At 33.2% G+C, this 15,310-nt stretch overlaps 1 pseudogene; it reads left to right on the plus strand.

The window, feature by feature from the left end:
• The first annotated feature begins 5,962 nt into the window (after window positions 1–5,962).
• LOC138338389 (uncharacterized) lies at window positions 5,963–11,276 on the plus strand (annotated as a pseudogene).
• Window positions 11,277–15,310: the final 4,034 nt, after the last annotated feature.

Consider the following 15,310-nt stretch of genomic DNA (forward strand, 5'->3'; position numbering starts at 1 on the left):
ATTAATTACCGAGAAAGCCTTACAAAACAAGAAGCTAATACAACATGCTTAAATCAAATAAACAACTCAAAAAAACACTACTCTAAACTATAGCCTCAAATCTTTCTATGCTTAATTACATTGGTAAGCCTATTGGGAAATCTAGCTATAGTTATATAAGCTATCCTCTTAACAACTTCATCAATCAAGCTACTCTTTTCTTCGAAAATTCTCTTGTTTCTTTCACTCCACAGCCCATAGACTCCTTATGCATGTACCCCTTTGAATATTTGATCTCTAACAGTCTTCCCTTTCCCATTTTTGACACACCATTGAATAAATTCTATCCAAGAATTAGGCATGTTACTATGTACATTAATCCACCTTAGCAGCCTCTCCCATATTGCTTCAGCATAGTGACATTGCATGAACAAATGTTCCATACTCTCTTCTGCCCTTTTGCACATTACACAATCTCTATCAAGTGTCATTCCCCATTTAGTAAGTCTATCCACTGTTGCTAGCTTCCTGTTCATCAATATCCATAGTGTAAAACCAGCTTTTGGCCTGGATGCATTCTTAAACATTAAGCATCTCCATTCAGGTTTTATCTTCTCCCCTCTAAGATAGTCATAAATGTGCTTGATCATCCCTTTTCCTTGCCTTGGTTGACACTGATCAACTATGTGCTTGGAATTCATAATTTTCCTGATCATCCAGCTGGCTTGATCTCTCTTTTGCCATTCACTCTGATCTTTTAAGTAGTAAGCATGAATCCATTTAATCCATAACTTGTCTTCTTTGTTTGCCAAGTCCCAACAGAGTTTAGCTACGGCTGCTTTATTCCATATTTCCATGTTTATCAACCCCATTCCACCTTCACTTTTAGGCCTGCAGACTTGCTCCCATGCTATTAAAGCCTTCTTAGTAACATGTCCAGTCCCTGACCATAAGTAGTTTCTACACAGACTCTCAATCGACTTGATTATCTTAGCTGGAAGTATGAACAATTGTGTCCAGTAAGATTGAACACCAAATAACACTGTCTGCACCAGTTGAGCTCTCCCTGCATAAGATAGTTTCCTAGCTATCCAAGAATTGATTCTTGCCATTATTCTATCAATAAGTGGATGCCATTGCAGAACTGACATTTTCTTAGTTGATAAAGGAACTCCCAGATATTTGAAAGGCAATTCTTCCATGTTGTATCCCAGCTGCTGAACAATCTGTTGCCTCACTTCTCTTTGCACACCTCCACAGTATATTGAACTCTTATTAAGGTTAGCCTGCAACCGTGAAGCTTGGGGAAAATGAGAGAAACATGATTGGATGGCTTTAACAGATTCAAGATCACCTCTAGAAAATAATAACAAGTCATCTGCAAAACATAGATGAGTAACATCAAGCTTTGAACACTTAGGATGGTACTTAAACTGTTTATCATCTCTAAGTCCCTTAAGGGTCCTACTCAGATACTCCATTGCTATAGCAAATAGAAAAGGAGACATTGGATCTCCTTGTCTCAACCCTTTAGCTGCTTCAAAACTTTGTGAAACCTGCCCATTTACTACTATAGAATATTTCACAGTTTTGACACATTTAATTACCCATTGCACAACATCTCAGGGAATCCTAAACCATACATTACTTGCTCTAAAAATGCCCATTCCACTGAATCATAAGCCTTCTGTAAATCAATCTTCAGCATGCACCTAGGAGAGATATGTTTCCTAGTATAGGCTTTAACCAGCTCATGAGCAAGCAATATATTATCAGAGATCTTCCTTCCTAGGATAAATCCTGCCTGATTATCACAGATAACACTTTGGATTGCTCCATGCAGCCTATTAGTTAGAACTTTGGAGATGATCTTATAAACCACAGTACAACATACTATTGGCCTGTATTCTTTCACTGACTTAGGATTCTGAACTTTTGGGATAAGAGACACTAGAGTACAATTAAAAGCCTTGTATAATTTGCCTTTTGTAAAAAAACTCTGAACAGCTTCAATGATATCCTTTTTGATGATCTGCCAAGTATAATTAAAGAAGTAGGCATTATATCCATCTATACCTGGAGCCCTATCATTCCCAATGGACTTCAAACCTTCATATATCTCCTGTTCTGTAACCTCAACACAAAGGTGTATCCTCTGCTGCTTTGTTAGTGTTGGCCCTCTCTTCATCACTTGAGTGTTAATGCCTGGTAGATTGTCTACTGAAGTTCCCATAAGACTCTTGTAAAAGCTCACAAACTCTTCCTGAATATCATTCTGATCATAAAGCATCTTACCCTTCAACGACATAATATTCATTATTTGTTTCTTTTGAGTTCTCTCCTTTATAACTGAGCTGAAGAATTTATTATTAGCATCCCCTAATTGAATCCATTTTATCCTTGCTTTCTGCCTCAATGCACTTTCTTCAATCAAGGACAATTTTTCCAGCTTGATTAGTAACTCTTTTTCCATCCCAACTAACTCATCAGTAAACTTTTGTTTTAGCTGATCTTGGACATTTGCAATTTCCACTCTAGCCATCTCAATCTGCTTCCCAATATATTTAAACTCTTTGTTGTTCAATTGAGTTAAAACTGGCTGAAGGTTCTTCAATTTCCACCACACTTGTTTCATTTTGCTATTTCCATAGTCTTTTATCCATACTTCATCCACCTTATCCATGAACCTGTCATGTTTAGTCCATATATTAAAGAATTTAAAGCTAACTTTCCCATACTGGTGAGTTTTTTGTAATCTTATCATCATAGGGCTATGATCAGATATATTTGGATTCCTATACTCAGTAATGACATGTCCCCATTTATCCATCCATTCATCATTCCCAAATGCTCTATCAATTCTACTTGCAATTCTATCTTCTCCACACCGTTTATTATTCCAGGTATAGTAGTTCCCTTTCCATTGTAATTCAGTAATCTCCATATATCTCACAGAGTCACCAAAGTCTTTTATTTCATTCTTAGTAACATGACCTCCATTTAACCTATCCTTAGTAGAGAGGATAACATTAAAATCCCCTGCAATGAGCCAAGGTTGAGTGACACCTTGTGATATTGTCTGCATTTTCTGCCATAAACTTTTTCTCTGCTCCACAATATTAAAACCATACACTATAGTTACTATAAACTGATAGTCTTTGCTTCTCTCATTAACTTGACAGTGCAATAATTGAGCTGAACTATTAATCACCTTAACCCATACCAATTATCATCCCATACCAGCCAGATTCTTCCATTAGGACTAACATTATAGTTATTAACCATCTTCCACCCAGGCACTATCCCATTAAGAACTGTTTTCATATTTTTCTCCTTAACTCTTGTTTCAATTAATCCTGCCATATTAATTTTATTTTGTAGTAACAGCAGCTTGATCTCCTTCTGCTTATACCTCTTATTCATACCTCTCACATTCCAGAACAACCACTTCATCGACAAGTTTTTGGGACTCCACCTCTATCAACAGTAAGTGAAGTCATTTTATTATGCATGAGGCTCTCAAAACCATTCCCTGTTGGTATAGCTTTCAGCATTGGAAAATTTGCCAAACTCAGGTCCAGCTATCCATTAACATTAGTCTGGCTATCATTCTTTGGTGTTTGTTGATCTATCTTCTGTACTATCTCCTGTTGCTTCTCTTTTTGTTCTTCCTGTCGCCTAACTTGCCTTTGTTTCTCCACCTTTTCTTGCTCTTTTGGTTGTGAAATTGGGCCTTTATATTGCCAGGTTTGAGTTACTTTTTTCCAAGGTCTTCTTCTCTTTGGCCTCTCTTCTTTGGCTGCTTGTTCCATCTTACACACATGCCCTATCTTCTGGCACTTATCAAAGTATTGAGGCCTCCATTCTAGCTCCACATCTTGCATAAAGGTCTTCCCATTTTGATCCACTACTTTATCTTCTGAGGTATAGCTTTTGTAACATTCACTATAACAAGCATTCTAGCATATGATATTCTAGTTTGCTTAGTGGTGCATTCATCAGCAAATAGGGGAACTCCTATAGCACTTGCAATCCTACTCAACGATCGCACACCCCTGCAGTTTAGAGGCAATTTTGGAAAGTTCACCCAAAATGGAATCTCTGTTAAGAATTCATTTCCTAGATCAAACTCAGGACACCACTGTTTCAGAATAATTGGTCGATTATTGATAGTATATGGTCCTGAGAATAAAATCTCATTCATGTCAATGATCTTCTGAAATTTTACTAAGTAGTATCCATCTTCATTAAGATAAACTTCAGGTTTGCTCACACTCGACCAGTTCATCATTATGTATCTCTTCATATTGTTATACCCAGGGCATTCACCAACCACATATGCAATGAGAGCACAGTTCAATTTCTGTTCTTCTTCTTGTACCTCTGTCTCCTCCAACTGTACCATTGTTTGGCCATTAACAACTTGTGGAGGGAAATAGGTTAGTTGCATTTCATTGCTGGCTACACGATTGTTCTTAAACATGTTAACTCATGGTTCATTAATCTTGTTCTCCTGTTCATTCTCATTCGTGTTTCCTTCTTCTTCACTTATCTTATCAGCTAAGTTCCTTGTTACTGTTCCATTACCTCCTATGTTACTTTCGTCTTCAAACCCTTTTAGATCTGAATTCCCAAACACTTCCTCCTCATCTCCTAATGGATCTAAGTTCAGTTTTCTAACTACTGAGGTGTTTCTAGCATTCTCAGCTTCAGAACTTGTTTCTTTTCTTTGAGATGGGACAAGCTCTTGTGTTACTAATGCTTCCACACAAGCTTCAGTTGAGCTACTATCATTCGTGATTGACGTTTTCGACCTCTTCCACGTCCTCTACCTCTTCCCCTCGCCATTTTCACCGTCCGGTTCACGTTATGCTAACATGAGCTGAGAGCATTTGGGAAGGAGAAGTTTATTATTTTATTATTCATTATTATTATTATTACTATTATAACTATTATTAATATTATTATTATTATTATTACTACTATTACTATTATTATTATTATTATTATTAGTATTATTATTACTATTATTATTACTATTAATATTATTATTATTATTATTATTACTATTATTATTATTATTATTATTACTATAACTACTATTATTTTTATTATTATTATTACTATTATTATTATTACTATTATTATTATTATTATATTTATTATTATTAATATTATTACTATTATTATTATTATTGTTATTATTATTATTATTATTATTACTATTATTATTATTACTATTATTATTATTATTACTATTATTATTATTATTATTACTTTTATTATTATTTCTATTATTATTATTATTATTACTATTATTATTATTATTACTTTTATTATTATTATTATTATTATTACTATTATTACTGTTATTATTATTATTATTACTATTATTATTATTATTACTATTATTAATATTATTATTATTATTATTACTATTATTATTATTATTATTATTATTATTACTATTATTATTATTACTATTATTATTATTATTATTACTATTATTATTATTAATATTATTATTACTATTATTATTATTATAATAATAATAGTAATAATAATAAGAATAACAACAACAACAACAACAACAACAACAACAACAACAACAACAACAATAATAATAATAATACCAATATTAAAATTACTAGATTGGAAGAGGTAGATATACCTCAAAACCTTGATTTGATAAACAAATGGACTATCCCTAAAGTGGATACAAGATTACTTTATGATTATGGTTGGTTTAACAAATTGTCTACTAAATAGGTGGTTAAAACTACTGAGCAATCTTTAGCTCTTAATTTTGAAGAGCAAGTTGTTCAATTATTGAACAAAAGAGATATTGATATTTATAAATCTAAATAGGATGCATATTAGTATGGTACAGATTACTTTTAAACCTTGAACTCTTAAAGGGTTACCTGAATCCTTTTTAGCAGCTCTAAGAGATGCTAAAAATTTGAATTTAAGACAATCTCTTATGGGTTCGATTGAATCTCATGTTGCTTATGGACCAGTTTATTTCAATACGCAACCTAATTTGCAATTATCTTTATCTAATAAAAATATTCTTGATGCATTAACATTAAATGTTAAAACTCATGGTTATAATTATGCTGCTGGATCTGAGCTTATTTGCTTATCTTACAGGATCTATTACAAGTTATTGACTACTTTAAATCCTAGATGTAAATTATATGATTCGTCTGATGAGACTATTCTGGTTGAAACTTATTTTACTAAATCTAAGATTACTACTAGAATATCTATTGAATGGGATGAGATTAATTTTCCTAATAAATAGATTTTAAATGATGTTGTGTCTCAAAGATAGGTTTCTGAAGATATCACTAATTGTGACTATTTTCATATTACACAAAATCTAGATGGTAAGATTTGTATTGAATTAAGTGATAATTCTCCTGTTTATAATAGGCGATCTTTTTCTGGTTATAGAAGATTACCATAAATTCAACATATTTCTCCTATAAGTTATGCAGGTCCCAGCTAGGGATCAGCAAGACAAAGACCTTTATCTTTTCACACTTTAAGTGATACTATGAGTGAAGGATTGGTTGAAAGGGTAAGAATAGACCCTAAAACAAATATTGTTCAAGCAACTTATAAGTTGTCAGATTTAGATCCAACTTAGTGTAAAATGGATTTCAATGTTGATAAATCAACAGATCTCAACGAAATTTGATTATGATGAGTCAACAATTAGATTTTAGTCCAGGATCCCTGGTTAGAAAACATATTCAAAAAGAATTTTATTATAAAAAATGGAACGAATTTAGAACTTGGTTTTTTGAGACTTATAGTCAAGATGATTTAAATAATATTTCTCAAGAGTTTTATGAAACTTGTGTTTTACATAGTAAAATCATTTATTTTGTTCTGTGGTTTATAACTACTTATTTACCTTTGTATATCAAAGTTATAGAAAGAACTTTTAAAGAAAGTGATGGAACTATTACTAAAGTCATCTATCATCCTCAATCTCCTTTTATTTTGCCAAATAATACTGGGTTAACTTTTTAAGATTTTCAAAAGTTTATTCAAACAGATGTTGCCCAGATTACTATTCATGAGATTAATAATCTTAATTCTCAAAATAATTATTAAGTTTATATGTTAAAGTTTTGGGAGAACATATTAGTTCTTTGAATAAAAAATTAGATGAATTAATTAATTTAGTAAAGGAATCTCAAAGCGGTCCGAAAGAAGATAAAGATTCTACTTCAAAAATTTCTTTGAGTGTTCCTACTCATATTCAGCGTCCTATTGATACTGCTGATTTTAAAGATACAACTTTTAATGATTTAGAAAATCTTATTGATAAAAAATTGTCTTCTTTAAGTTCAAAACCTATTACAAATGATTTTCCTGAATCAAATATTGCTAAGATTTAAAATCAACTCCTCGGTATTCAAGATCCGACTCCAGAAGTTTCGAAAGTGAATGCTAGAAGATTCAAAACCGGTTGTAATACCAAGCAAAGGATTATAGGCAAAGGAGGTTATGCAACTCTCCCTTCAATGATGACTTATTATTATCTTCGTCGTACTCCCCAAGATGTGGTAGTTGATGAAAAAGATTGGAATCAAACTAATACATCTTACAGTGGTAATGAGGTATATAAATGGAATTTGGATGCCTTGACTGAAAGACAAGTTTCCATTATGGTACATCAAATATTGATGTACTCATCAATTTAACGTCATACAAATCAAAATACTGATCATGCTATATGTTAAATGATTATAGCAGGATTTACAGGTAAGCTAGAGGATGGTGGGATAATTTCTTATCATCTGAAGAAAAGTATGCAATAACAAATGCATACAAAGAAGAAGTTAAAAGAGAACTAGTTACTGGTGAAGATGGAAAACCAGTAGAAAAGATTACAACTCATAAAGTTGAAGATATTGTTTATACTTTTGTTCTTACTATATTAGAACATTTTAATGAAAGATTTTCCAATAAAAATGAGACAATTAGAACTTTATTAAATGGACTCAAATGTAACCATTTGGGATATTTTCGATGGTATAAGGACACTTTCATGAGTAGAGTTATGGACATACCTGAAAGTAAATCAAGTTATTGGAAAAATCGATTTATCGATGGTCTTCCTTCATTATTTTCTGAAAGGGTTAAGAAATTTTTGAGAGGAGATCAACCAGAAATCCCTTATGATAGATTAACTTATGGAAAGTTGATAGGGATTTGTACTTAAGAATGATTAAATCTTTGTAATGAGCTTATTGGCTTAATAGATAAAAATAACTCAAATGTCTGAAAAGTCTCAATTGGTAGATTTTTGTACGCAGTTTGGAATAGAAGGACCGTCTAGTTCTAAACCAAAGATAGGTCAAACTAAATAAAGACACCATAAAACACGTAATCGTTCAAAATGATACAAAGAAAATAAAGAAGAAAAGAAAGCTCAAAGAAAAGCAGCAAGACCAGAAGTTTCTCTAAGAGAGATTTGAAAAATATTAAATGTTACAAGTGTGGACGTTCTGGTCATCTTGCAACAAATTGTAAGGCCGATAAGTTTAAAACTTTGGAGTTGGATGAACCGACTCAATATAAACTCTATGAGTTATTTTATGAATCAGATTCAAATTCTTCTGATGATTCTTCAGATTGTAGTACTGATAATCATGTTGATAATGGTAAGCAAAATGTGTTAATTGTCCAGGTGATAATTGTACTTGCGGACAAGATGATTTTTATAAATTGCAATCTCAGATGGAAGATTCTTATTTAGATAAATTACATCAAAGTTTTGAAGAATTAACTTTTAAAATGATTTCTTCTGAAAAGTTTATTGAACTTTTAAAAGATGTTTCTGATGAAAATCTTAGAAATAAGATTTTAGAAATGACTTCTCCAAAAGCATCTTCAAAAAAAAATTGAAAAAATAAAGAAGAATGAAGTTGAAAATTTCAATTTCAATTCTTACAATTCTAGTCCTTTTTCTTTACAGGAAGTATTTTCACGACTTCAATTACAATTCTTACAATTCTAGTCCTTATTCTTTACAGGAAGTATTTTCACGACTTGAAAAGAAAGGGCAAGATATTGTAAAAATCAGAGATACGTCTCTGGATGATTTAAAATTAGAAGTTGAAAACCTTAAGAAAGAGATTAAATTTTTAAAACAAAAACAGTTGATTAATAATCATCAAATTTCCAATTAGAAAACGAAAAGAATATTTGTGTTTTTGATAAAGGTAAGGCTGTTATAGATGAAGAGATTGATACATCTCTTAATCCTAAATTTCTTGGAATGATGCAAATTGTCATTGCTCATGGTTGGTATATAAATTGCACCATTCTGATTAATAATGATTTTAAAGTTGTAAGCATTGCTATGATTGATAGTGGTGCTGATTTTAGCTGTATTCAAAAAGGATTAATTCCTTCACGATTTTTTGAAAAAACAACTCATATTGTTAAATCTGCTTCTAATCATGCTTTAGATATAAAATATAAATTGTCTAATACTTGTATTTGCCAAAGTAAGGTTTGTATTCCTCACTTTTTCTTTATGGTTAAATATCAATTATATCCACCAATTATACTTGGTACCCCTTTTATTAATGCTATTTATCCCTTTTCTAACTTAAATGCAAAAGGTTTTGCAGCAAAATATAATGGTAATACCATTAATTTTGAATTCATAAGTGAACCTATAACTAGAGATATTGACTCTTTAATTCATTTGAAACAAAAACATATTGATTCTTTAAAAATGTAAATTTATAGTCTGAATATTTCAGAATCTTTAAAATCAACTAAAGTACAGGAAAAAATTAAATTAATTTCTGGAAAAATGGCAGCTGATATTTGTGCAGATCATCCAAATGCTTTTTGGGACAGGAAAAAACATATTGTGACTTTGCCTTATGAAGATTCTTTTTCTAAATCAGATATTCCTACAAAATCTCTCCCCTGTCAAATGAATGCAGAATTAGTTGATTTCTGTAAAAAGGAAATTGATAGTTTATTACAAAAGGGACTTATAAAACCCTCTAAATCTCCATGGTCTTGTACTGCCTTTTATGTTAATAACGCTGCAGAACAAGAGAGAGGTGTTTCCAGGTTGGTAATAAATCCTTTAAACAAAGTTTTAAAAATGGATAAGGTATCCCATTCCTAATAAGAAAGATCTTCTTTCCAGATTATATGATGCTAATATATTTTCCAAATTTGATTTAAAATCAGGTTATTGGCAAATTCAGATTTTTAAGGAACATACTTATTGAACTGCTTTTAATATTCCATTTGGTCAATTCGAGTGGAATGTTATGCCTTTTGGTCTGAAGAGTGATCCTTCTGAATTTCAAAAAATTATGAATGATATTTTTAATCCTTATATGGATTTTATAATTGTTTATATCGATGATATTTTAGTTTATTCAAAAACTTTTGAATCTCATAATAAGCATCTTGAGATCTTCAAGAAAATTGTTATTCATAATGGTTTAGTTATCTCTAAATAAAAAATGAGTTTATTTCAAACTGATGTTCGATTTCTAGGACATCAAATTTGTCAAGGAAAAATTACTTCTATTTAGAGATCAATTGGTTTTGCGTCAAAGTTTCTTGATATTATAACATACAAGACTATGTCACAAAGATTTTTGGGAAGTCTAAATTACATTTCCCCTTTTTTCTAAAAGTCTTTCTAAAGATCTCGCACTTATGACAGATAGATTAAAAAAGAGTTATAATTGCCCTTGGAATGAGAATCTTACTTCGCTTGTTAGAAGTATTAAACAAAGGATTAAAACCTTACCTTGTTTAACTCTTGCTAACCCTGCATGGACCAAAATTATTGAAACTGATGCTTGAAATATTGGTTATGGAGGTATCTCAACACTAGAGTCATTAACTCAGACTAAGTGATAGACACACCCCTTAGAAACTAACTTTCTTGCCTTAAGATACAAAATTAATCGACCCTTAGGCACTGTTGAATTGCTCTTCCATTCTAAGACTAGCTCAGTTGGAAACTAAAACTTAGCTACTCGAGTCCTACAATCTAGTGAGGCATAATAGGCATGAAGCCAATTCATACCAAGAATGACATCTAAGTCTACCATAACTCAACCAAATCATCCATGGTGTTCTTGTGATTGATGGAAATATGATAATCACGATAGCCCTTTTCGCTAGAATAGAACAGCGGTAAAAACACTGAATGGTTCACTAAGTTGCCCAGGGATAATATCAAAGTTCATGGCAAAGTTAAGATCGCTCCTGGTTCTAGCAATGCATAAACAATAAAGTCAAAGACTTGAATCATACCGGTGACAACATTTGGATAATTCTCATGTTCTTGGCATTTTTTTGAGAGCGAGAAGCAGTTTGTTCCTCCGCTTGCACCAGAGGTAGCTCCCGTAGATGCATCGTTGTCTGGTAGAGCAATATGAAAACTGGGATCTGTTGCCCACATTAGTACCGCCTTGCTTGTTCTGTAGACACTCCCTCATGACATGCCCGGTCTGATCACACTTGAAGCAAACCGTAAAGCCCTCATGACCAACACCAAAGTGATTTATACCATACTTGGTGCAGGCAGGAGGCTTACTGCCTCCATGCGCCATACTACCTTATCAATATGCAGTCTTAGCTCGGGAGTTCTGACCATGATGCTCAACTCTGTCTCCGGGTTAAGGTGTACTAGAAGATGATGGTGCACAACCCTTTTGTTTCTGAAATTGTGGCCGATTTGAACCACCTTTGTGGTGCCTAGACTCATTCCCTTTCTTGGCCTTCTTGATTTTGTACTGCCGTCGGTCCCTCAGCTTTTTCACCTCTACTACCTGTACATAGATAATCAACCTCAAAATTTCCATATCTCCAATAATAAATGCAACCCAACCCTCTTTTCTTGAAGAGATATTCAATCCGACAATGAACAAACTTATCTTACTCCTCATGTCCTTAACCATCTCCGGAGCATAATGATATACTTGGGTGAATTTCAACCCATACTTATGCACACTAAGCGATTTCTGCTTAAGGATGAGGAACTCACATACCTTGTCCTCTCTTAGCCCTCGGGGAGAGAAACGCCCAAGAAGGCCTTTTCAAACGAAGCCCAACTCACAGTTGGTGCATTTTCATCTCTACCCTTTTTCCACTGATCAAACAATGTCCTAGCAATACCCTTGAGTTGATTAGCAGCTAGCTCAACTCTCTCACTGTCAACAACATGCATCATCTAAAAACCCTTTTTAAGTTCGTTAATGAAGTTCTTTGGGTCCTCAGTAGTGCTCGAACCAGTGAAGCTTAGGGGGTTCATCCTTAAGAATTCCCGAATCCTCGAAGTGTCAGCCATTTTTTTGTCAAAATCCTTTTTTTTACCAACCTGGTTTGTCACATCTTGGCTCATCATCCTTATAGCCTCTCGGAACTCAGCGTTGGTAACCTTCCCTTAAGGTTGCACTTCAGGTTCATTAGGAAATTCTTGTTCACGAGGTTCAACGTTTCTGCTATATGAATTAGAGAGAAACTTTCAAAGAAAAACTCTAACGCACGAAAAGGAATGTAATAGCCCGTATCCAAAACAGACCATAAATCAGCTTTTTCAAAAATAAGCAGGTGCAATCTACATGCACCATCTACGGACTGTATTTTGATCTATGGTGTACTTTGGGTCCGTGGTTCACCACTGTAGCCCTTCCAAAAACTTAACTCAAAAATATCGTCTAAGTCTTGACCCACAAATATACCTACGGTCCGTAAGTCAAACCACGATCTATGGATGAAGACTCTTTTTACTGGCTTTTGACATTAAATAAGAACGACCAACACGGACCGTCTTTTGATCTATGGTCTATAGGTCTTACTGTAGGTGAAGGTTAGATGTCAGTTAGGGGGAGGTTGCTGGTGGGTTCAACTTGAAATGGTCATAACTGTTAGTACAAAATGAATTAGGTGTATTACGACCTATCATATAATATATAATTGAATTCTCTTTCCAAAGCCACCGAGTTTGCTAAAATACGATCTCCGAGTAAAAAGTTATGTCCATTTTAGTAAAGGATTGTTCAGTAGAATCAAACGACTGGCCGCCTTTCAATTGATGACTCGTTAGTCCAGGTCGTAGATTGATCCGATAGAAATTATTTCAAGGGCCTTTTGGTCTTTTCGTAGTTCGTTTAACCCCTAAGATACATCTTTTAAACCCTAAATCATGAGATTTTACTCAGTTTAAGCCTAGAAACATAACAAAAACTTACCACAGTCAAATAAATAATAAAAAACTTAGAAAATTAGAAATAAGAGAGGTGAAAAAGGTCCAGAACCCTAGTTCAAGAACTCAACAAGGTTCCATCAATTCTAGCCCCGAAAACTAAAGATTTCTCTGTTGAATTCATCACCAAGTATATGGGATTTCAATAGTAGGTTCCTTTCACCGATGAGATCCCTAGATATAAGTTAGATTCTTGATTCCCTTATTGTTATTAGACCTAGGGTTTCAAACTTTGCTAGATTATCATGAATTAGCTAGTTATGTATTTCAAATCATATCACCATGTTATTACTCAACTTGTTGCATGAATTTTAGAATCCTAGTTATGCATTTCTTTAGTTCTTGAATTACACATAATAGATGAGATATTTTAGTTATCTAGTTCGAGATGCCTTAATTATTAATCCATCATTATAAAATTAATTGTTGCATTCTAAGTTTGCACATTTAGTTTTTAGCTACCCAATATTACAAAAATTCAGTCATAATATGTTAATTACTAAATCCATTGGGAGTAGCATAATACCGAGTTGGACTAGGGTTCATTGTACCCAAATAGTCCCAAAACTACTAGCTATGTAGGTTGTTAGTCCCCTATGTGGAAATCAATTTAATGATCACGCCAGCATGCCATTATACCTCTAGCAAGGTATATTGGGTCCCTTTGATCGGGCGTATACATCAAACTCCACATTTAGCTCATGTAGTTTTATTATTAATTATTAGTTGCTCCCATAGTTCAGTTAGACTTGATTGCATTGATCATATTCACAATCCAGTTAGTAATTAGTTTCATAATGTTATAAATTTAGTCATTGAATCTCGTTAGCTCATCATTCAGCATATCATGTGCAGAATATTGTATTTGCTTTTGTGCTTGTTTAGTTATGTAATATTACAACTTTACTCTATCCTACGTGCTAAGTTTCTTTCAAGCAATGACGAATACGTACGTGTGCTCTACATCTTCTCGTTATGTAGGTTTAGGTTCTCAACATTTAGATCACTCTTAGATTGGTTCGCGATCTCCAGTTAAGCAAAATCAATGGTGACTCCTCATTCTTCAAAGATAACAGTCATGAGTTTATTTACAGTATTTTTAGTCCCTTAGTTTTCACTTTTTGCTAGACTTAGTTGGGATCTGTCCCAGCATTTCTAGTCAGTTAGAGGCTATTTTCAAACATATTTAGTTTCAGATTAGTATTGAGTTAATATTTTTTTGTATTAAACTCATCAATTTCAAATATCTCAATTATAGTATATGGCTATTCCCTATATTTTAGTTTTAATTATGGTAGAGATTCTGCATCAGTTTATTATCTTTATTATGCTCATGATCATACCAGTAAGGTTACCTTGGGGATTACTTGTGGTCATAGGTCTCGTGTCTGCGTCACGGGGGTAGCTCGGGGCGTGACAAACTTGGTATGAGGGAACTAGGTTTTTGTGTCCTAGGATTTCTAAAAAAATACATTAAGTAAAGTCTCTTTCATAGGTTTGAAGTGTACCACATATAATAAGAGAGAGTCTATGAAGTGTTTTAGGAAAACTGCACTTTCTTTTACTCTTATTGTGCGTAAGTTATGATCTAATTCCATTCTAACTCAACATTTTATATGTCACATCATGTCTCCTCGTAGAGCTAATGCTAGGAATGTGAATTCCAGGAATGCAAATGCAGATACTCCAGTCCCAGATCAAGAAGTCTCAAATGCTAAATTCAGGAATACTATTCTGATGTTGTCTCAGAGTGTCTCCAACTAGAGCAATCAAGGTATTCAAGATCAAGTGAATGCAAATAGTAGATCAACAACACCTAGGGTCGGTGAATTTGTTAGGATGAATCCGCCTAAGTTCTTTGGTTCGCATACTAGTGATGATCCCTAGAACTTCTTGGATGAGATCAAGAAGATCTTTGAGGTGATGCAGGTCATTGGAAATGATTAGGTTGAGTTGACATCATACCAGTTGAAAGATGTTGCTCATATCTGGTAAACATAGTGGAAGGAAATAGGGGTACAAATGCAACTCCTATTACTTGGGATTGCATTA

This window comes from Solanum lycopersicum, chromosome 9 (genome assembly GCF_036512215.1).
Source record: "Solanum lycopersicum chromosome 9, SLM_r2.1".
In the NCBI taxonomy this organism is placed as follows: Eukaryota; Viridiplantae; Streptophyta; class Magnoliopsida; order Solanales; family Solanaceae; genus Solanum; species Solanum lycopersicum.